This window comes from Cucumis melo, chromosome 9 (genome assembly GCF_025177605.1).
Source record: "Cucumis melo cultivar AY chromosome 9, USDA_Cmelo_AY_1.0, whole genome shotgun sequence".
Taxonomy (NCBI): domain Eukaryota; kingdom Viridiplantae; phylum Streptophyta; class Magnoliopsida; order Cucurbitales; family Cucurbitaceae; genus Cucumis; species Cucumis melo.
In genome coordinates, this window is record NC_066865.1 from 9,423,906 (window position 1) to 9,448,387 (window position 24,482).

Below are 24,482 nucleotides of genomic sequence, written 5' to 3' on the forward strand. Positions count from 1 at the left end.
TGCCAAATAGAGGTACCACTTTATAGAAAGTTAACAACCACCTAGCGAGACTAGTAGTAGGTCCCTTACTGAGTATATTTTTATACTCACTCTCTTTTGTTTTATTTTTCAAGCAGAGGTAGAGGTAAGAGTAGGAAAAAGCTGGCGAATGACAAGAAGTAACTGTGGCATGTCATAGGGAACGTTTTGCAGCCTAATGACATTAGTTTTTTATTTTAGTATTTATGCACTTTTATTTATCTTACACTTTGAAACTAGATAGGGTCTGAGCTAGGAATTTGTTATTTTGAGATTTATGTCTATTGATTTATTTATTTATGATTTTAAATAAGTATTTGAAGTTTTGACCATGAACATTTGTTTTACCTTTAAATTTAATTTAAGAAATTTTCTCTTCTTTTTGAGTAATAATGATCTCAGCTTAGTATAAAGAGTTGGGTTGTTACTATTGAAAATGACTTATTGGGCTTGGCCTAAATAACAAAGCAACAAATCTTTGTCCCACATTGATAAATCTTGAAGTGAGAAGAGGACATATAAACTCAAGTCTTGAAAGGGGACTACAAACTGAGTAAGTGGTGATAGTATAACCTTGTCCTACACGTGCGCCACTGTCGTTCGTCCGTCCGAACGAGCTCGGGCAATCGCGCTTGCGCGAAAAATAGGAATATAACCTGTGCTTACGAGTGCACGTTAGTACTGGGAAGCTGTGTTAACCTTATTTTCTAACAATCTGAAAGCAGTTGTAAACAGAGATTGGGAAAAAGGCATGTTCATGGGAAACTCAGCCACTGCAGGAGTAATCGGAAAAGGGAAGGTTTTTTTAAAGTTAACTTCTAGCAAAACTTTATCTCTAAGTAATGTTCTATATGTCCCTTCCATACGTAGGAACCTGGGAGTCTGTTGAATCGGGCTGGGCTTAAAATTGTACTGGAAGGTGACAAAGTTGTCCTTACAAAAAACAGAGATTTTGTCGGTAAGGGGTATCTGTCTAATGGTCTGTTTGTGCTAAACACAATTTCCATGAATGCCTACGTGATAGACTAGAACATGTGAACTTTGCATCAATTAGGAAACTTAAAGACTTGAGACTTATTAATACTTCTGAGTCGCATGAAACTGGTAAATGCCCCATTTGTGTAGAAAGTAAATTCCATAAGAAACTTTTCATACCAGTTGAATCTAGAACTACTGATTTGTTAGAATTAATTCACTCGGATCTAGCCGATTTTAGAACCACTACTAGTAAAGGTGGTAAAAACTACTATGTATCTTTTGTTGATGATTACTCTAGATTTACTAAGATATACTTGATAAAAACAAAAGATGAAGCTGGTAGTATGTTTTTAAAATTTAAGACAGAATCTGAAAATCAGTTAGGAAAAAAGATAAAAAGATTAAGATCAGATAGAGATGGTGAGTATTCTGATAAAACTCTTAAAGATTTTTGTGAGTCAAATGGTATTATCCATGAATTTACTGCTCCTTACTCACCACAACAAAATGACATAGCAGAACAAAAAAAATAGAACTCTTAAAGAAATGATGAATGTCATGTTATTAAGCTCCGATCTATCTGATAATATGTGGGGAGAAGCCGTGTTGTCTGCGTGTTTTGTTCTTAATAGGATTCCCCACAAAAGGCTAGACAAAACTCCCTACGAACTCTGGAAAGGACATGCACCAAATCTTTCCTATTTGAAGGTCTGAGGATGCTTGGCTAAGGTACCATTTCCTGCATTGAAGAAATCTACGGTAAGGTCTAAAACCTTTGACTGTATATTTATCGGGTATGCTCAAAATAATGTTGCATATATGTTTATGTGTTTAAATGAGAAAACTATAAACGAATCTAGAGATGCAGAATTCTTTGAGCATGTATTTCCATTAAAACAATCATGTCTGCTCCTAGCCTATCTAAAAGAATGCATGATCCTGAAATCCCCTCAATCGTTAGTGAAACACCTGTTTTTGAAACTGTTAATACTTCAAACCTAAGATTTGAATTAGAACTTAGGAGAAGTAAAAGATAGAGAACTGAGAAAAGTTTCAGTCCAGATTTCCTAAGCACCTTCATAGTGGAAAGGCGTGATGAAATTGACTGTAACTTCACAAACTTGTACTTTATAGATGAGGATCCTAAAACTTACCAAGAAGCGCTGAACTCTGTAGAGTCAAGTATGTGGAAAGAGACCATTAAAAGTGAACTGGATTCACTGGTCATGAATCATACATGGGACCTAGTGGACCTTCCTATGGGAAACAAGCTAATTAGGTGTAAGTGGATCTTCAAAAGAAAAACAAAACCAAATGGATCAATAGAAAGATACAAGGCTAGATTGTGGTAGTAGGGTATACCCAGAAACAAGGCATTGATTATTTTGACACATATTCCTCTGTAACTAAGATAACCACAATTAGGGCCTTGATTGCATTAGCCGCAATACATAGCCTTCTAATTCACCAAATAAACGTAAAAACTGCTTTTTTAAATGGTGACTTAGAAGAAGAAATTTATATGACACAACCAGAAGGCGTTAAAGTTTCTGGGCAAGAAAACAAAGTGTGTAAGTTGAGAAAATCCCTATACGATCTCAAGCAAGCTCCCAAGCAGTGGTATGAAAATTTTAATAATACGTTGATAAACAATGGATTTAAAATAAATTCCTCAGACACGTGTGTTTATTCAAAGGTGTTTGGAGCTGATTACATATTAATATGTCTATATGTTGATGACATGTTAATCTTTGGAACAAACATGGAGTTAATAACTAATACTAAGTTATTTCTCTCATCACACTTTGAAATGAAAGACCTAGGAGAAGTAGACGTAATCCTAGGTGTTAAAATCAGGAAAAATAAAACTAGTATGTCTCTATGTCAATCTCACTACGTGGAGAAAATACTAAAGAAGTTTGATTCATTTGATGTTTCTCCAGTGAGAACTCCCTTTGACACTAGTAAACATCTTAAGAAGAATAAAGGAAATAGTGTGTCTCAACCTGAATATGCAAAGATCATAGGTAGTGTGATGTATTTAATGAATTACACTAGACCTGATGTTGTATATGCTGTCAGTAGATTGAGTAGATATACACATAATCCTGATAGATACCACTGGGATGCCTTATGCCATCTATTGAGATATCTTAAAGGGACGATAGATTACTGTTTACACTTCAACAAATTTCTTGTCGTATTAGAAGGATATTGTGATGCAAATTGGGTCACAGATAATGATGAGGTTAACTCCACTAGTGGGTATGTATTTTTGCTCGGAGGTGGAGCAATATCTTGGAAGTCTGCAAAACAGACTTGTATAGTTAGATCCACGATAGAATCCAAATTTATATCATTAGAGTTGGCAGGATAGGAGGCTGAGTGGATCAAAAATCTACTAGGAGATGTACCATTGTGAGAGACATCTGTACCTGTGTCCATATAGTGTGATTTGCAAGCTGCGATATGTACTGCCAAGAACAGTGATTATAATGGTAAAAGTAGACACATACGTCTTAAGCATGTAGTAGTAAAACAATTGCTGAAGGAAGGAACCATTTCCTTGGAATTTTTTCGATCTGAGAAGAACTTGGCTGATCCTTTAACCAAAGGACTGACAAGGAAAGTGGTCCTAGATTCCTCTGTGAACATGGGCCTAAAGCCCTTCGGAGATCCATAGCACTTGATAATTGGGTGGTCTATTGTGATAGACTTGATGGTCTATAGCCTCTTATTGGGTGGATTGTTGCGATAGACTTGATGGTCCACAACCCATTGTGTGGACAGTCCTTAAATGGACTAGATGGATGATCCAAAACCTTTTTGAGTTCATTGTCGGTATGGATAATATTAAAGTCTCCATAGCTCTTTTTGAGTGGTTTAACTTGACAAACTTGATGGAGCATATAACGTGACAACGAAGATGGGGCCGCCTTCTATGAAAAAGTTTAAAGGTCTCTTTCTAGAGCTCTCACGACGACCCGAGGTTCGGTCTATGTGCATGGCCAGAAAGGCACAATTTTACATTGCAGAAACAAAGGCTTTTTCTAGAGATAGAGCGTGCCGTAAGGGTCTCAACCAAGTGTTACAAGGAGTTCAAGATATAATTCAATCCCTCTAAACAAGGTTGTTGGCTTACTTCACTATGCATCAATTCAAATCTTCGGATATTGGTGGCTAAGCTTAATTTTCTATATTATGCTTAGAACAAATTTTATTCTTCTTCGCCTACAAAAACTTTGTTGCTACAGTCATTTGTGGGGATTATTGGAAATGACTTATTGGGCTTGGCCCAAATAGCAAAACAACAAATCTTTGTCCCACATTGATAAATCTTGAAGTTGGAAGAGAACATATAAACTCAAGTCTTGAAAGGGGACTACAAACTGAGTAAGTGGTGATAGTATAACCTTGTCCTATAAGCGCGCCGCCGCTGCGTCCGTCCGGGCGAACGTGGCGCACGTTCGCGTAATTCAACGTTCAATGCCATCGTTTTCCTACACGCACTGCCATCGTTCACACAACGAAAACATATTCACTTGAACCTCTTCCTCTCGTTTTCATACTCTGCGTTCTGAGCATTTACATAAGCCCTTTGTTTCTATTCCCTATGCTTACGAGTACACGTTATTTGTCATTTTTCAATTTTCATAAATTTGTATTGTACTTTTTCCTTCAAATAGTTACAACAAATCGGGTGATGCAATGTAAAATCAATTTCATTAATTCAAATAATTTTTAAACCTTTTCTTTTGCATGCAAAAATAGAACTGTAAATTTTACATGCTCGGTGTTAAGTGAATATAAACATATATAAATATTAAGAAGGAAACAAAATTTAAAAATAAAGGACAAAGATAAAGCAAAAAAATAAAAAGTAATAATAAAAAAAAACAAACCAACAAACGTCATTTCTTTTCTCTTCTCTCTGTCCCTCACGTTGGATTTCCGGCGCCGCCTCCCTTTCCATGTAGCCCACTGATTTTACCCACAAGATTGCGAATCTTTTCCATCGACGTCGCTTAGAAACATGCCACCGTCGTCATTCCCTCGCATTTGCAACTGCCCCTTTTAAAGATATTGAAAATGTTTCTCTCAGAAGTTAGCGTCTTTCTTTTGCCATTTAATTTTCGGAATACAAAGAATTTGGAATTGATTGATAGTATAAGTTGAAATGAAGATTCAAACAAAGAAGAATGGAAAAAGAAATGGGAGTTGAACCCGACGTGAATCGAACACGCAACCTTCTGATCTGGAGTCAGACGCGCTACCATTGCGCCACGGATCCACTTCATGTGCATTGATTTCAAGTTATTAATCAGTAAAATTTTGATCGTTTCGGTAAATTTATATTTCTTCGGTTCCCGCGTCTTTTGATTTGATGGTCGAAGCTCCATCCCTGGGTATGGAATTCAATAGGGTTTTGCTGGATTTTCAATTCCAATCCAAGATGCCGTTTCTAGACTTTAATTTGCGCCCCATTCGAATAATCTCCTAATTTTTGTAAGCGTTCTTCTTGATGTTGGATGTTTATTGCAAACTTGTGCCCTTTTTTGTTTTTTTGTTCTTATTGAAGTTAAAGGGTTTTGTTTCTTTTGGCACAGATTCTTCGTTTGCACGATGTTGATAAGTCTACTCTAAGACTTGAAGTTTCATCTGGAACTGCGATGCTAGATTGTTGCTTCCAGGATGAATCATTAGCTTTCAACGCTGCTTCTGATGGCTGCATAAGTAGGTTTGGAACTTACACATCAACATTTTTAATGTTAAATTCTACTGGCTTAATATCACAATACTTGTTCAGATTATGCTATTCAGATGTTGTATTTACTAGTCAATGCTGCATTTGAGAGCACCATTGCTTTTCTTTTTAATGATTGTAGTCTTTTTACTTTAAGAACCTTTTTGTGATTGGGAATTGTTTCTTCATCGAGTAATTTCATAATCAATTAAATACAAGAAGTCATAAGGTGATCTTTTGGAGTGAGGTTAACCAGAAGAAAAGGCTATATTAGAATTATTGTGCAGTATATTGTTTCTTCTTTTGGATTCTTGTGTAATCTGGTTAGTGGGTTGCGATTACAAAGTAATCACTCTCTTTTATAATAAGTCTTGTGTATTAGTAATAGCTTTTTGAGAAATAAACAGCAAGAAGAATGCCTTTTTCTTTCCGCTTTGATCTAGGAAAAAACCCAAGCTTACTTCTCTAGTTGTTTACCACTTTTAGAAATCCACATTCTTCGTATATTAGAGCTGTTGTGTAACTCTCCACAGTGCTGCTGATGGATGACTAGAGTCCTCATCCAAACCGCCAGCCTCCATCGTCTCTGTAAATCCAAGCCTTGTACGATCTATTATAAATTCCCTTTTTCTCCATTTTTCAAGCACTATCTTCTTTGTAAAGCTAGATGATGAGAACTTGTCACTATGGAGAAAAATAGTTCTTATCGTGTTCAAAAGGCAAAAGGTAGATAACCATGTTTTTAGGACAAAGGCATTACTATCGAACACCTCATAGCCGTTTAAAGGGTGTACTTGAATTGATGGTTATTTGGCCTTACGAAGAATGATGTGTTTTGGATCAAGTGTTGTTGAGTGGACTGATTGTTTGGTTCAATGACCCCATATCAGTGATATGTACAGAAAAAACTTAAGATTTGAATGGAGTTGCTATTAAAAATTGGTTAATTCCAGTGAGAAAGCTATGAATAATTTGGCATTTATGACAACTTAAAAAAATGAAGCTTGTGGGTGAGTATGTTTCTTTATCTAGTGTGATGCTATGTATAAAGGCTGTATAGATATTGAATTTCAATCTATCGTGTATCAAATTCAGGGTAAAATCATGAAGATCCACTAGAACAATTCTCCTTTATAATCAAGGTTTATCGCGTGCCATGCAGAATTTTCTCATTAAATTGGACAGCAAGGAGATAACGATCTGCCAAAACAATTCTCTACTATATTCAGGTATGACTTATTTGCTTAATCTTTATCACATAGTTTAATGAGTTTTACTCATTTTTGGAGAAAATCATTTATGCTTAAGAGTTTCGAAGCTAATTTGAGTAGTTGTCAAACAATTTAACTTTTTCTAAAATGACTATTTTTTATAATTGAATACTAAGAAAGTTAAACCAAACACACTCAAAATTAATTCAATGCTTCTGAAGACGTTTTGACTTTTGATGAGAACCATACATTTTGGAATTGGTATTACATAATAGGTACAAACATTCTCATGAATTGCTTTTTTGTTATTAGCAACACCTTTTTCAACTGAACTTGTTTGAGTTTTACTACGAATTATTCCATACACATCTTTAATTGCTTTCCATACAAACTCTTGTTGTCTTGAGATTTATAACATCACAATCCCATGATGTGTGTACATAACCATCTACCTTTTTGTGCTTGAGCACACCAAGAACCATTCCTCTCCATAACGAGTAGTTCTTATTGTCAAAGCTTCACCGCTAAAACAGTGCTTAAAAAATGACCAACAAGGAATTAATATAGCATAGGATATGGGGCTAGATTTGGACTTGCGAAGGGAGAATGAAACCTTGCTCTTTTGCTGGACTTTTTTTTACTATACGTAGACGAATCAAAGCTCCAAATCTCAAATTTGATAGTACAAATTTTATGTCGATTGAACTATACTTATGGTATGTATCTCTTATTTTTCAACAATAATTTTATAATTAAATTGTTGGATGTTGCATATACGAATAAAAGTATGGGTGACAGCTAAAGACGTCCAAAAATCCCACAGAGCCAGGGCCCGTTGAAACTTGCCGTCCTCGACCCCATAAGTATGTAAATTTAAATTATAAAACTTTAAGTACTTGTTTAATAACGTTTTTGTTTTCTGTTAATGTTTCTCCCTTTTTAAAAAATAAACGTGTTTGATAACTGTTCTCGTTTCTTATTCCTAAATTTAATTTTTTTAAAAAAAATTGAAAAAAAATTGAAAAACGATAGAAAGATAGTTTCTTTAAGATATGTTTCTATTTTATTTGATTCGATTTTTAATTTTTCAAAACTCTAGTTAATTCATTGGTGGGTACATGCCTAAAACATATTTGGACCGGAGGTTTTGGGTTCAATTCCCAAACTTCAATTCTTTTATTTATTTCTTTTTTATATTTTGTTTTATTTATATGTTTAATATCTCTTAATTTTATTTATTTATTAATCTTTCACATATGTGTAATATTTTTTAATTTGTTTTTGTTTTTTTCCTTTATTTATTAATTTAATTTAGAATTTTAAAGTGTTCAATATCTGAATTTATACAATTATTTTGATCTTCCAAATTTAAATTTTTAATATGTTTATTTAAATATTTTCTTAATTTTAAATTCCAAATTTTGCAATACACATGTTTATATATTATTTTCAATTTAAAGTTATCATTTTTAGTATCATCAAAATTAGTTAGAATTTAACATTATATAATTTTTTTACTAAGATAATCATTTAGGTTATATTTACTATTTTACAATCACAACACTTACATAATAATATGATTGAGTTGAATTTGAATCAGCGTTGTTTAAGACAAAATAAGTTGAATGAGAAATAATATTTCAAATCAAAATTTAACAACATATGATTAATAAAAACTACCGTATTATAATATAATTTAGGAAATTGTAAAAAAATAAAACATTTTACAAAATATTTACACCTCATAGAAAAATCATTTGTAATGAATTTTGTCATAAAAAATCTATTAATTTTGCATCAGAATTCATGTGTATTTGATAATGTAAATGTTTTATAACTATTTTTTATATTTTAACGAATTTTATATATGTTTCTATTTTACTTATTTAAATTATAATTAAACTATAAAAATAAGAAAAAATGTTAAGGAAAAGAACACAAGAAATGAAAAACGAGAAACAAGAATGATTATCAACAAGTTCTTTTTTTTTTTTGTTTTTTTTTCAAGAAATAGGAAATGAGAATAGTTAACGAACGTAGTCTCATTTCTTGTTCTAAAAAAAGAACAAAAAAACGAGAAACATGAAACAAGAAATAGGAAACTGAAAACGAGAAACAGGAACGTTATCAAACGAGTCTTAAAAGTGTTCAAATCCACTCCCACACAACTGTCGACCCCTTCCTCTGACTCCCTACCTCATTTCCACTCTCTACCTCACCTCCCTCTCTTCCATTTATTTCTTTCAATATATTTCCAACAGAAGGTGTTTGGCCCATGAGCTTGGAATTAAGGAGATTTGGCATTTGAAGCAAAACCCATGTTTGAATACTTGGAAAAAAATTCCTAATTAAGAAACCAAACCGATAGGTTTGGAATATGTTTTTTTTATTGAATGTCATATGTTTTAGAAAAAAATTTCACTTTAACCCTTTTATCAATGACCATTGATGAACCTTGGAAGCAAATGTTGGTCGACTTCACGATCAATCATTGATGATCGATTGTGATCGATCGACGATTGGTGATCAATCATCTTGATTATTGGTGACCTGCAACTTTGGACGTCAGTGTAACATCTTGATTGTCAGCTAAGAATAACTACTGTTAATGATCGATCGTCGTGCTTGTTAACAAACGGTCGTAGTGATGGTCAATGACCAATAGCCATGACCGTTTGCGACCAATTATCATGATGGTTGGCGACCATCCAATCACCTTAATCATTGTGATCGTTGACCGTCTTCAACATTGATCGACGACCGTCTTCACCAAGGCTTCCTACACTCTTTCTCATGGTTTTGAATAATAAACACTAGTCAAGTCCATCGATTACCTTTTTTTTTTTTTTTTTTGGCTAATTCAATCTAGAAAATTCATTGGCCAACTCTAGGCATTGCCCCCGATGACCATTGTCGGTTGACCACTGGGTGTCATTTCTAACGACTTTATCAGCGAACTTCTGACCATCAACTATGACGCCTTGACTACAGGGTTTATAGGAAACCTTAGAAGTTGGTGGAACAATCATCTTAGTGATGCAAATAGGGAAGCCATAAAGGACGTTGTTTTGGAAAAAACGAAACAAGGCCCTAATGTCGATGTTGTTACTATCCAGCCAAACTCGGTAAACACCCTCGTTTACGTGACTATTAAACACTTTGTAGGGAGAACAACCCTATACAGTGATCAATCAATGGAAGCTCTTTTGGGAATGAAATGCCCCAAAATGAGTGATTTCTAGTGGTATAAAGACACTTTTATGTCACGTCTTTACAACCTTACGACATGCAGAGATGTAGTCTGGAAGCATAAATATGTAGAAGGACTAACCAAGTATGTTAGAGAAAAGTTCTATTCCACAATGGTGACTAATAGTGGAGGAACATATATAGATTGGGAAGGAATCTCCTATGGAGATATCAATTCCACTATTCAAAAGGTGTGTTTAGAAATTTGTCAACAGCAGAAGCACGCTACAAAGATTGCAAAGGACTCAGATTATAGAAGGGAAATGGGATCCTTTTGCAAGCAATATGGAATTGACAACACTCCTCCTTCTAGAAAGAAGAGTCGTTTTAAGAAAGTCTTTAGAAGGAGTAAGATGAGTGAATCACATGGGTACTCTAATCGCAAAAGAAAGTACCATGGCAAAGGTAAGAACAAGCAGAAATTTTCTAAGGAGAATACCACATGTTTCAAATGCAATAAGAAGGGTCATTATGCTAATAGATGCCCCGTTGTCAAAAAAATTAACCAAATGGAGATTGATGAAGATGAAAAACAATCTCTGTTAAAGGTTGTCAAAGCTAAAGAATTATCTTCCGAAGAAGAGGAATTCTCCTCTGAAAATGAAGAAGATCTTCTCAATGCCCTCCTCGAAGAGTCTTTAGAGGAACCTTCGTCGTCAGAAAATGAAACAGACAGCGAAGAGGTGATTCCCTGTTTTGGCTGCATTAATGTTTTCACAAGCATCCAGAAAGGTCTCTTAGACATCATCGAAGAAGTCGATGATGAGGCAATTAGAAAAAAGATACTTTTGAGACTTCGAGAGGACTTAGAGACTCCCGATCAAAAGTTCAAAGATCCGATGAATTTTAGCTTTCAAGCTGTGATGAATCTCTTGTCAAAAGAACATGCTGCACCAGTTAAAGTAATAGATCTCCAGCATGAAATCAAAGTCCTGAAGAAGGAAGTTAACAAAAACAAACAACAAATATCTTATCTTGAAAATGTAGTTGTTGCAATTCAAGAACAGATAATTTCAAAAGAGAACGTTGAAACACATAGTAATGAAATCAACATTATCAGCAAAGTCTTTAATAAAAAATGGCTAACTAAGGTTACGTTAAAGATTAAAGATTATAAGTTTGAAACAACAGCATTGATTGACTCAGGTGCTGATCAAAATGTGATTCAAGAAGAAATCATTCCATCTAAATACTTTGAGATAACCCGAGAAAGTCTCAAAGGAGTGGGTAACAATTCTTTAAAAATTAAGTACAAGCTATCCAAGGTACATGTTTGTAAAGATGAAGTGTGCCTCGTAAATTCATTTCTCCTCGTTAAGGGTTTGACAGAGGAAGTAATTTTGGGTACTCCATTTCTTACCCAAATTTACCCATTTATCGTTTCTGACAAAGGATTAACATCTCAGAAATTCGAAAAGGAGATTATCTTTGAATTTTGTAAGCCATTTATTCAGAGGTATCTTTCTTCAATCGAAGATGAGATCGTACAAAGCCTCAATCTCATCTCCAAGAAAGAAAAGCAAATTGAATTTCTTTACGACGATATAAAAGGGCGTAAGATCAGTAAAGAAATCAATAAACCTTCTATCAAAATAAAAATCCAATCCATCCTAAAAAGGATCGATTCTGAGATGTGTTCCAATGCCTTTTGGGAGAGAAAAAGGCATATTGTGGATCTTTCTTATGTAGATAATTTTGATGAAACCAAAATTCCTACAAAGGCTAGGCTCATTCAAATGAGCAAAGATCTAGTTGATACTTGCTTCAAAGAGATATCCGATCTCCAGAAAAAGGGTTTAATAAGCCCATAAAAAAGCTCATGGTCATGTGCGGCCTTTTATGTTAACAATCAGGCAGAAAAAGAACGAGGAGTCCCATGCCTGGTTATTAACTATAAACCATTAAACAAAGTGCTCAAATGGATCAGGTACCCAATACCTAATCGCCAAGACTTACTTAAGCGCATCACTAATACAAAGATCTTCTTAAAATTTGATATGAAATCTGGATTTTGGCAAATTCAAATTAACCCAAAAGATAGATATAAAACCGCTTTCAATGTTCCTTTCGATCAATACGAATGGAATGTAATGCCATTCGGTCTTAAGAATTCTCCCTCAAAGTTTCAAAAGATCATGAATGACATTTTCAATAAGCATCAAGACTTCACAATAGTTTACATTGATGATGTCATGATATTTTCTGAAACCATTGATCAACATTTTAAACACCTTAATATGTTCATCAATATCATTAAAACAAACGGCCTTGTGGTATCTTTGCCAAAAGTCAAGTTGTTTCAAACAAAAGTAAGGTTCCTTGGTTTTGATATTGATCAAGGAATGATTAAGCCTATCCAAAGATTGTTAGATTTTGTGGATAAGTTTCCCAATGAAATCCAAGATAAGTCTCAACTACAAAGATTTCTTGGATGTGTTAATTATATCGGAGATTTCATTAAAGACCTCCGAACAATCTGTTTGCCACTTTATGATAGACTAAAAAAGAACCCAAAACTGTGGACGGCTAAGCATTCTCGAGCAGTCCAATCAATCAAATCCTTAGCCAAAGGCATTCCATGCTTATTCGCTTGTGGATGAAAAAGCCAAAATGATCGTCGAAATTGATGCCTCGGAAAAAGGTTACGATAGAGTTCTTAAACAGAATATTAACAGAAAAGAATCGTTAGTCTGATTTCATTCTGGTGTTTGGAATAGTGCACAACAAAACTATTCCACCGTAAAAAAGGAAGTACTTGCAATAGTGCTCTCCGTTCAAAAATTCCAAGGAGATCTTATCAACAAAGATTTTCTTGTCAGAACTGATTCAAAAGCAAGTAGATTCATCTTCGAAAAAGATGTAAAAAATCTTGTTTCAAAACAAATTTTTGCAAGGTGGCAAGCAATATTATCTTGCTTTGATTTCACAATTGAGCCTATAAAAGGCACTAGTAACTCCCTTGCGGATTATCTATCAAGAGAGCACATCTCAAAGCATAAGCTCTCAAAATCTTCAAGTATATCAAAAAATGCTTTCGAACTCCGGCCGTCCTCGACCACCAGGGAGGGCTCCGCCTCCTCTTCCTTCCAATCAGCCAAGTTCGGCTAACTCTCAACTAGCTAGCTCTTCTAGAGCAAGCTCCTCCAAAGGCAAGCGACCAATTTCTCAAGCATCTGCACTTACTCCGATGTGTGCAGACAATTACGCCATGGATCTGAGTTTCCAAACGGTATCTCGACGTCGCCAAGGTTCCTCACAAAGGAATCTAACAATTGGATCTACTTCAGATCCCTCAAAAACTTTGTTACGCCCAATAGGTGCGGCAACATCAAATAGGTCAGCCTCTAGACCTCAATCCTATGTCCGGACGATTAAACCAGCAGTATTATGCCAAGGCCACCGGTTACAGGATACCAAACTAAAACAACTCTGGAAGATGTAGTCATCGAACCAGAATTTGATGGACCTTCCGTTCCAGAAATTTACTCCCAAGTTTACCCCCATGGGTTCAATTTCTTCCCGGAAGATATTAAAAAAACAAGACAATTCTATGAGTTCATTTTGGTAGACACTGTCTCTACCGAAATCACTCATATTCCAGACCAAAACAATTCGGAAAAAATTGTCTATTCCAAGTTAAAAATTTTCAGGGTTTTAACACCATCTCACTGGCCTCAAGGGATGTATGTTCCCCAGAAATTTTCCAAACCTTTCAATCCTCAAACATACACGTACCGAGACTACATGGAAGCTTGGTACAAAGTGTTCTGGCACGAATCACACAACCACTCTTGGTTTATTACGTTTTGTAAGAAATCTTACAAGACTAATTTTCCAAATTGGTTTAAAAAATGGTGAAGCTACTCGGCCTAACCCCGGAGATATTCCTTGTTGAAGTTCAACGAGCTTACCACCATTTCTCATCAAGTATCTATTCGTTTGCACTTTCGCTAACGTATAGATTCTCTCTTTATTTTCAAGTGCCCTGGATATTTTGTTGGTGTTAGAATTAGTAGGGTTTTGCCCTAGAGTACTTTTGGAAAGAATAATATATAAGATTTTATTTCCTAAATATTTCATAGATGTTTTCCTTTTTTATTCCTATTGTACTCTATTTATTCTCCCCTTGTACATATTGTATTCAGTTCATAAGAAAAATAATAAAAACTAAAGTATCGTGGTTCTTCTCCCGGTTCTCGGGTTTCCACGTAAGTCTCGGGTTGTTGTTAATTGCTTTCAATATGGTAACAGAGCAAAGCAATAACGAAACCATAGAAAATAACCTAGGAGAAACCCATATCGAAACTGAACCCGTCACTGCTGCCGCCGTCGGGATCGCCGTCGTCGTGTACGCCGTCATGGAGAAACTGCTCCAGAACCTACAGAAACCGTCGATCTATCCAATGGGAGTGGTTCCGCAGCCGTACGCGCCGTCGTTTGACCAGAAGGTGATGCACGCGCCGCCGCCGTTTCACGTCACCGCCTAGCCTGTTCCCTTCTACGCGTCGTCAGATGTCCAACCGTCAAACCCCTCCGGCCATCCGCATCCTCACGCGCCGCCTATGAGCTCCGGACAGCAACCTTCAACCGTAAATCTGTCAAATCTGTACAGTAAGCATCCACTGTACGTTGACTCTTTACAGCAACTGCTGTTTTCTGGTAATGGAATTGATCAACCCCAGAACAGATCGGACATTGAAGCGGGCGAATCTTCGACGCAATTCAAATCAACCGAGTTGTCGATGTATTCCAAGAACCCGGTAACTTCGTTCTCTAATTTACCGTCAAATTATATAATTGGCTCTTTAGGTTCGTCTACAGGGAATTTTTCAGGAGAAAAATTAAATGGTCAAAATTATTTTTCTTGGTCCCAATCAATAAATATGTTCCTCGAAGGTCGACACCAGTTCGGCTTCTTAACTGGAGAGATTGTACGTCCTTCACCAGGAGACGCCTTGGAACGACTCTGGAAAGGAGAGGACTCACTTATTCGATCAATGCTGATTAATAGTATGGAACCACAAATTGGCAAGCCTCTACTATATGCAGCCACAACAAAAGATTTGTGGGATACAACTCAGACCCTTTACTCGAAACGACAAAATGCCTCTCGGTTATATACACTGCGAAAATAGGGCCATAATTACAAATAAGGGACCCTAGACGTAACTACCTATTTTAACAAGCTCTCTCTCCTCTGCCAAGAGATGGATTTGTGCAGAGAGACAGTTTGGGACACACCAAATGACAGTACACAATATGCTAAACTTGAAGAGGCTGACCGTGTTTATGACTTCCTTGCAGGACTTAATCCTAAATTTGATAATGTTTGTGGTCGTATACTCAGACAAAGACCTCTTCCCTCCCTAATGGAAGTTTGTTTTGAAGTCCGCCTAGAAGAGGATCGCACTAATGCCATGGGTGTATTGACTACTCCTACCATTGACTCCGCTGCCTTTAGCGCTCGGTGCTCAAATCATGACAGTGACAAGAATAATGGGAAGTCAATTCTTGTGTGTGAGCACTGCAAGAAACAATGACACACCAAGGATCAGTGTTAGAAACTCCACGGTCGTCCCTAGGAGGTAAGAAACGGTCCTCCAACGAGAAACAGAACTCAGGACGTGCCTACATTAGTGAGACTACCCCTGCAAGCACTTCTCAATCAACTGATCTTACTGCAAGCCAGATCAAGATTTCGACTCTGGGTGCCATTGCTCAGTCAGGTATGCCTCAGTCCCTTGAGCTTATTAGCGTTGATGGGAAGAATCCCTGGATCTTAGACTCGGGGGCTACAGATCACTTGACAGGTTGTTCGTAACACTTTATATCATATGCCCCGTGTGTTGATAATGAAAAAATTCGAATAGCCGATGACTCTTTAGCTCCGATCGCTGGCAAAGGACAAATAGTTCCCTTTGACGGTTTTGCTCTCCAGAATGTTTTGCATGTCCCTAAACTGTCTTACAATTTGTTATCTATAAGCAAGATCACTCGTGAGTTGCATTGTAAAGCTATCTTCTTACCTGAATCAGTTTATTTTCAGGACATGAGCTCGGGGAGGACGACTGGCACTGTCCGGCATAGCAGGGGACTTTACATCCTTGATGATGATACCTCATGTAGTAGTTTGTCTAGGGTTAGTTTACTGTCATCCTACTTTAGCACTTCTGAACAAGACTGTATGTTGTGGCATTTTCGACTGGGCCACCCAAACTTTACATATATGCAATATTTATTTCCCCACCTTTTTTCTAAACTTGATGTCTCTTCTCTATCTTGTGATGTGTGTATCCGGGCTAAACAACATCGAGTCTCTTTTCCCTCACAACCATATAAACCTACACAACCGTTTATCCTCATCCATAGTGACGTTTGGGGTCCTTCCAAGGCCACCACCTCCTCGGGAAAGCGGTGGTTTGTAACTTTCATTGATGACCATACTCGTCTTACCTGGGTCTACCTTATCACAGATAAATCCGAGGTTCCATCTATTTTCCAAAACTTCTATCATACTATCAAAACACAATTTCACACAAAAATTGCAATTCTTCGAAGTGATAATGGTCGGGAATTCCAAAATCACAACCTTAGTAAATTTCTAGCCTCCAAGGGGATTCTTCACCAAACCTCGTGTGCCTACACTTCTCAACAAAATGGAGTGGCCGAACGAAAAAACCGTCAACTTATGGAAGTAGCCCGTTCACTTATGCTTTCCACTTCCCTTCCATCATACCTGTGGGGAGATGCTATTCTTACCGTCGCTCACTTAATCAATAGAATGCCTTCTCGTATCCTCCACCTTCAGACTCCCTTAGATTGTCTTAAGGAGTCTTACCCCTCTATTCGTCTTGTTTATGAGGTTCCTCTTCGTGTGTTTTGGTGCACCATTTATGTCCATAATTTCGGCCCTAATCAAACCGAATTTACCCCTCGGGCTCAAGCCTGTGTGTTTGTTGGGTATCCCCTTCACCAACGCGGTTATAAATGTTTTCACCCGCCGTCTAGGAAATACTTTGTCACTATGGACGTTACTTTCTGTGAAAACTGACCCTACTTTCCCGTTAGCCATCTTCAGGGGGAGAGTGTGAGTGAAGAGTCTAACAACACCTTTGAATTTGTTGAATCTACTCCTATTACCGTGTCTGACATTGATCCTCATCCCATGATCTTACCCACAAACCAAGTTCCCTGGAAAACATATTACATGAGGAATCTCAGAAAGGAAGTTGGGTCCCCTACTAGTCAACCGCCGGCTCCAGTCCAAGATTTCGAACCTCCTCGAGACCAAGGTATGGAAAACCCTACAAAACCTTGTACTAATAATACGATGAGTGAAAATGACAAGTCTGATGTTGCTGTTCTTGAAAATATGGAAGAAAAGAACCGTGATGATGAGACTGAGGTTAGAATAGAAACCAGTAACGATGAAGCTGAACAGAGTCATACAAGGAAACTTGATGAGTATGATCCCTCTCTTGACATTCCAATTGCATTGAGAAAAGGTACCAGATCATGCACTAAACATCCCATTTGCAACTATGTTTCCTATGATAATCTCTCTCCACAGTTTAGAGCATTTACAGCAAGCCTTGACTCTACCATAATACCGAAAAATATCTACACTGCTCTAGAGTGTCCTGAATGGAAGAATGCTGTTATGGAAGAGATGAAGCCTCTTGAAAAGAATAAAACTTGGGAGATCTGTGTTCTACCCAAGGGACATAAAACTGTAGGATGCAAATAGGCATTCTCTCTCAAATACAAAGCAGATGGTACGCTTGATAGACACAAGGCAAGGTTAGTTGCAAAGGGATTCACTCAAACCTATGGTATTGACTATTCAGAAACTTTTTCTCCAGTTGCTAAATTGAATACTGTTAGAGTCCTGCTATCTGTTGCTGTGAACAAAGATTGACCTCTATACTAGTTGGATGTTAAGAATGCTTTTTGAATGGAGACCTTGTGGAGGAAGTCTACATGAGCCCCCGCCAGGATTTGAAGCCAAATTTGGTCAGCATGTGTGTAAACTCCAAAAATCCTTATATGGTCTGAAACAGTCTCCGAGAGCATGGTTTGATAGATTCACTACCTTTGTCAAGTCCCAAGGATACAGTCAAGGGCACTCTGACCATACTTTATTTACAAAGGCTTCCGAGATAGGGAAAATTGCTATTCTAATAGTTTATGTGGATGACATTGTTTTGACTAGAGATGATCAAACAAAAATCAGTCAACTAAAGCAGAGAATGGGTGATGAATTTGAAATCAAAGATTTGGGAAATCTGAAATATTTCCTTGGAATGGAGGTGGCCAAATCTAAAGAAGGTAATTTCCGTGTCTATGAGAAAATACACCCTTGATTTGCTAACCGAGACAGGTATGTTGGGATGTCGTCCTGCTGATACTCCTATTGAATTCAACTGTAAACTAGGAAACTCTGATGACCAAGTTCCAGTTGATAAAGAACAATATCAGTGCCTTGTAGGTAAATTAATTTACTTATCCCATACTCGTTCTGATATTTCCTTTGTTGCGAGTGTTATCAGCCAGTTTATGCAGGCTCCCTATGAGAAACATATGGAAGCTGTTAACAGAATACTAAGATACTTGAAAAATACACATGGTAAAGGGTTGATATTCAGAAAAACAAATAGAAAGACCATTGAGGCATATACTGACTCAGATTGGGCAGGATCTGTTATTGACAGAATGTCTACGTCCAATTATTGTACTTTTGTTTGGGGCAATCTTGTAACTTGGAGGAGTAAGAAGCAAAGTGTTGTGGTCAGGAGCAGTGCTGAGGCTGAATACAGAGCTATGAGTCTGGGAATATGTAAGGAAATTTGGCTCCAGAAAGTCTTGTCAGATCTTTATCAGGAATGTGAGACACTATTGAAGCTTTTTTGTGATAATAAAGCCGCTATTAGTATTGCTAACAATCCAGTTCAACATTATAGAACTAAACATATTGAGATTGATCGGCATTTCATCAAAGAAAGACTTGACAGTGGAAGCATATGCATTCCGTACATTCCTTCAAGCCAACAGATTGCTGATGTTCTTACCAAGGGGCTTCTCAGACCACACTTCGACCTTTGTGTTAGCAAGTTGGGACTCATTGATATTTACGTCCCAACTTGAGGGGGAGTGTTAGAATTAGTAGGGTTTTGGCCTAGAGTACTTTTGGAAAGAATAATATATAAGATTTTATTTCCTAAATATTTCTAAGATCTTTTCCTTTTTTATTCCTATTGTACTCTATTTATTCTCCCTTTGTACCTATTGTATTCAGTTCATAAGAAAAATAATAAAAGCTAAAGTATCGTGATTTTTCTCTCGGTTCTCGGGTTTTCACGTAAGTCTCGGGTTGTTAATTGCTTTCAATAGTTGGAGTCACCAACTTTCATCCAGAGCCAAATTCAAAATCTTAGAAAAGATTTTGCGTGTCAAATGGTAGGATAAGTACGACTACTCCCGCTTGAATGAGGAACAAATAGCAAAATGGTTTAAAACCAACGCTCACCTCTCCCGAGAAGAAGAAGATCAGTTTCTTCTCGCAAAGAATTCAATCATGACGTCAATTGCTGGAGCTAAGTCTGAAGCAGACCTCCAGGCAGTCATGGAAACAGTCGTCAACAATAATTCTGATGACAACAAACAAGATGACCCTGAAGGCATCATTAATCTCTCAGATTCATCTGGCAACGATATCGATTTTGCAAATGACCCTTATTACAATTTCGATATTTTTTATCCCTATTTGGATTCCTAACCACGATGAAGAATAGGTTATTACCATTGTAAATTATTATTAAAAAAAAAGTACATAAATAAATTTGTCTTCCATTTTCCAGTCTAACAATGTAATCATCGATTTGGGTGATCTCCGATTGAAGGGGAGGTGATGGAGATGACAGGTGACTGAAGCGACGTGACCAACCGCAGGCCAGCGCAGTTAGCGAGAATTGTTTCCGGTCAGGAATTCTTACCGCGACCAATAGAATCAACGAGATAGAATGCTTGGGCAATTGATGGCGGGGAAGCCGAAAGTAAGTCCCTGGATGCATCCTATCCCAAAGAATCATCAGTAGTCGCATGGTCAGATCAATCTAGGTCATTCAGACAAAGTTGGGTGACGTCATCTTCCTTAAAGAAGAAATTACCAAAAGAGGCTTGAAGACATTGGCAGACATATTTTTTCAGCTTTTCTTTAGTTTGCATAACTATATTTTGTTTGTTTACCTTTTGCTTTTTCTAAGCATCTTTTTAGATTACAAGAAGATAAGGATAAGTGGGAGTCTTGTCCCACCCAAATCTTATCGTAATCCTTTATTTTTTCAAAAAGAAAGATAAGATGCCAGACACTCTTGTCGGCCATTCTTTTTTTTCTACTTTTGTAAATTATTGTTGATACGTTCAACAACCTGTATGGATAAATGATATCTCGGTGGGAGATGCATTTATCTATATAAGGGAACGTCCCTCAACCTTGAATGGTATCATAACAAATTTCAAAGAAGTTCAATTTTAAAGATCTCATGCAAAGAGTTTACAAAATTGTGTATGTTCATTGAGAAATGAATTAGAAATTTAGATCTTTTAATATAAGGTTTAATAAGAGTTATTTGAACTAATATTAAATGATACAGTGTAGACAAAAGAGTCATTAATTGACAAGCGATAAATTATATTAATATGAATGAAATTTATATTAAAACTATAGATTAAGACAAATATGTATATTAAGATAAATATGTATATTTAAATATAATTTAAATGTATATGTAATGATCAAATCATATTTGATCATTACATTTACATATAATGTATCGCTTGTCATTCTTAAATTCTTTTGTAGATGCATTCTTAAATTCTTTTGCATTCTTAAATTTTTTTGTAAACATTCATTTTACGTATCTGATATGCAACAATGAACAATGCTCAAAAGGCTCCATCATGGCAATGAGTCAGAACATTCATTTTACATATCTCTCAATAGGTTTTCACCCTTGTTTTGATCAAGATCTATATCTTCTTATCTCTACACATCAAAGTCTCTTTTGTAGATATGTTCATATCCTGTGGGTTTCATCCCATGCATCAAGAAAGTCTACAAATCCAAACTGTGATGAAGTATATAGACTTTGTCTTTGAGTTCATAACTTTGATCATGCAATCCTTGTCAAAATCCTCACCACGAGGATGATAAGCCTTTAATTTATCTACCAATATGATTCAGCTAAGTCAGAGAAAGGTTGAATTATCCAATATAACACTTATTAACTTTTGGTGGATTTACTTGGAATCAAAATATCAACACTACTAATTAACTTTGGTAAAGGCTTGCAGTCTTTTATTCGACATTCCTTATAAAATTAATATTTTCCATACAAATAGATTTTATTTTATATAGGATTGCATACAAGACCATTTTATACCTCCTCAAGAACAACCTATACATGGGCAGATCTTTATGAACATGCATATTCCTTTCGGGGTTTGTTTCAGCTTGTGCATCTTAACATACCTAAATCTTGAAATGTTGTTTTCGCTGTACTTTAGTAGAGAATATTGTTCAAAATGCAATAATATTACATGTCCTCACAGGAGTATGACAGTGATATGTAACTTATAAATGATGTAACTATGTCTAAAACAAAGTACTCATCATTATTATAAGGTCATCTTTCTCCTCAATTTCACCCAAATTGTATCTAATGCTTAAGGTTGAGATATAATCCCATTTCATATCAATTAGGCGCAGTATTGAAATTTCTGTACTTTTATGATCTGATCATAATATGTCCACTACTACAGAAACTGACTCTCTTCACGATTTTAAACTGTCAAGAATGATTATTCTTGACGGTTTTAAAACCGTCGTTGAATCCAGCGTCAAGAAATGCAATTTTCTTGACAGTTGTAAAAAACGTCAAGAATTGTTAACGTTGACAGTTTATAACCGTCAAGTATTCAATTATTCATGACAGTTTAGAACCGTCAAGATTATAAGTTTTAATGTCAGTTTAGAACCGTCAAGATTGTCATATGAATGACAAAAACCGTCAACAATACGAATATTCACGACATTTTAAAACCGTCAAGAATGATTTTTCATGACATTTAATAAACGTCAAGAAAGTGATTGTTTATGACATTTTGTAACCGTCAAAAGTATTATTTTTCATGACATTTGGGAACCGTCAAGAGTATGCTTTTTAATGACATTTTGGAACCGTCAAGAATTTCGTTGTTTATGATATTTGCAAACCGTCAAGAAATTTTCCATTTTTTTAACTGTAATTTATTTATATTATTGTTCCTATATTATGTTCCCATTGGTCCAAGAATTCAACTACATATAAACGATAAATATACATCAAATATAGTTTTAAAACTCAAACATAAATATGCACTAGAACAATTCCAAAACTTTAACATATATTAACATTTTACCATATATGTATCAACATTTTGAAAACTTTACATATTTGTTCAATATTGTCATATACAAAACATTACTTCTATCAACCCAACTCAATGACCTTGAATGAAACTTGGCTTCAAATAAACTTGCATTCTGCATCCTCTACTACCTCCAATTCATGAGCTAAAATAAGTACCACCAACAGCAGAGCCAATCTACAAGAAGTAGATAACATCACAACAACAAAGTATGTTCAAAACTTATTCAGTCAAAGAAATCAACTAACAACTATTAAGAGTAAGCTGATCATACTACACAAATAAAATCACAGTTTCTATTCTCCAACAACCATAATGAATGAACTTTGTAGAGTAATCTAGAGATTTTCAATGGTATTCAGAATCGAAGGTTGTAGAGTAATCTAGAGATTTTCAATGATAATTAAGAATCGAAGGTTGAAATTCATAATAATCAAAAGATCAAAAGGAAAAATAATGCATTTAAATCACATCAATGGCTATACTCTCTTGAATGAACTTTGTAGAGTAATCTAGAGATTTTCAATGGTATTTAGATGGAATCTAACTAATATCAACATTGCTCGTTTTTCAATTATTCATTTTCAACATAATCTCAAGTGGACACAACAAAAAAGTGATTCCAATTTTCAACATGCCTTATAGAGGTTTCCTATACTACAACCATGCCTTATATTGAACTAAAAAGGGTTGAATCACATTAGTACCTTGAAAAGTTGGCGGCAAGGACCCTAGTGTGAGTGTTTCAAATTCAATAGAATCGATCTTAAATTTGGGAATTTGCTCTGCATTTATAGGTTAGGTAATATTTCTTGTTGTTTTGCATATTGTCTGTGTCAAGAAAAAAAAAATATAAACAAATGCATAAGAAATTGAGAAGCTACAAAAAGAGGGGGGAAATAAAAAAGTAAAGGAAAGGGCAAATAAAATATGTGGCAGCATGACAGGTGGAATTAACATAGTTAACCAACAAAAAAGTTGATAGAATGACTTAAGAATGGATACTGCTGATGAAACATATAAACCTTATCAAGATAGGGCCACATATATTCAATAATCATAAGAAAGTCTAACACAAAAAAATTAAACAATATGGAAAGTACTTACATTATCAACGACCTATTTTTATGTTAGAGACGTCCATCACTATCGATTCAAGCAGAAAAGAAGTTAGTTAAACTTTGAAACTACTCAAAGAAAACAAGTATTAAACAAAGAAGAGTCCTGGTAATATATGAAAGAGCAACAACGAACAAGAACGTCAAGTACAAACATGCGTCCATCTGATACTATTCAATATAATTCCCTGTGAAGAAGTAAATTGTACCATTTGATACTATTGAAGAGTGTGGAGCACAACGACAATAACCAAGTCTTGTTCTTCACTATTTTTTACCTTTTTCTCTATTCACACATTTTATCAAACACCTTCTAGGCCCTCTATCTTCATAAAATTAAATAAAAAATTTAAAAATAAATCTTTTATGACTAGTATTTCATCCTTTATTTGCCATGAAAAATAAAGTAAAAGATGGATAAAACATGGGCAGAGTAGTAATCAAACCCCATCACAATATATACTTTACAAAATGTAATACTATCAAAATAATCCAATTGTTCCAACTTCTTCACATCTATGTCAAAACCCTTCTAGTTCTTCTTCCAATTCCAAGTTAAAATAAAATGAAGTTGATATTAAACTTACACAGAACATAACTATGCATTAACCCCTGTACATTCTTTTAAATCAACATGAAACTTTATATTCCACTTATGACCATTAATAACTTAAATAAATATTACCACATAGCAAT

General features: G+C 35.6%; 2 long non-coding RNA genes and 1 other non-coding gene across 6 annotated transcripts; 1 reads left to right on the plus strand and 2 right to left on the minus strand.

The window, feature by feature from the left end:
- The first annotated feature begins 5,106 nt into the window (after positions 1–5,106).
- On the plus strand, positions 5,107–20,742 carry LOC107992209 (uncharacterized). Of its 4 annotated transcripts, none has more exons than XR_007823606.1 (4): positions 5,107–5,502; positions 5,604–5,730; positions 6,903–6,969; positions 18,912–20,742. It is a non-coding gene; the product is annotated as an uncharacterized LOC107992209 (long non-coding RNA). The 4 variants fall into 4 exon arrangements; XR_007823604.1 differs by having other exon boundaries at positions 5,604–5,734; positions 6,836–6,969; positions 18,912–19,539; XR_007823605.1 differs by having other exon boundaries at positions 5,604–5,734; positions 18,912–19,539.
- TRNAW-CCA (transfer RNA tryptophan (anticodon CCA)) lies at positions 5,216–5,287 on the minus strand. The gene has a single exon. It is a non-coding gene; the product is annotated as a tRNA-Trp (tRNA).
- A 1,901-nt stretch (positions 20,743–22,643) lies between the features above and the next one.
- Positions 22,644–23,450, minus strand: LOC127150959 (uncharacterized). The gene is made up of 2 exons (XR_007823608.1): positions 23,376–23,450; positions 22,644–22,845 (listed from the first exon to the last, which is right to left on the minus strand). It is a non-coding gene; the product is annotated as an uncharacterized LOC127150959 (long non-coding RNA).
- Between the last annotated feature and the right edge of the window lie 1,032 nt (positions 23,451–24,482).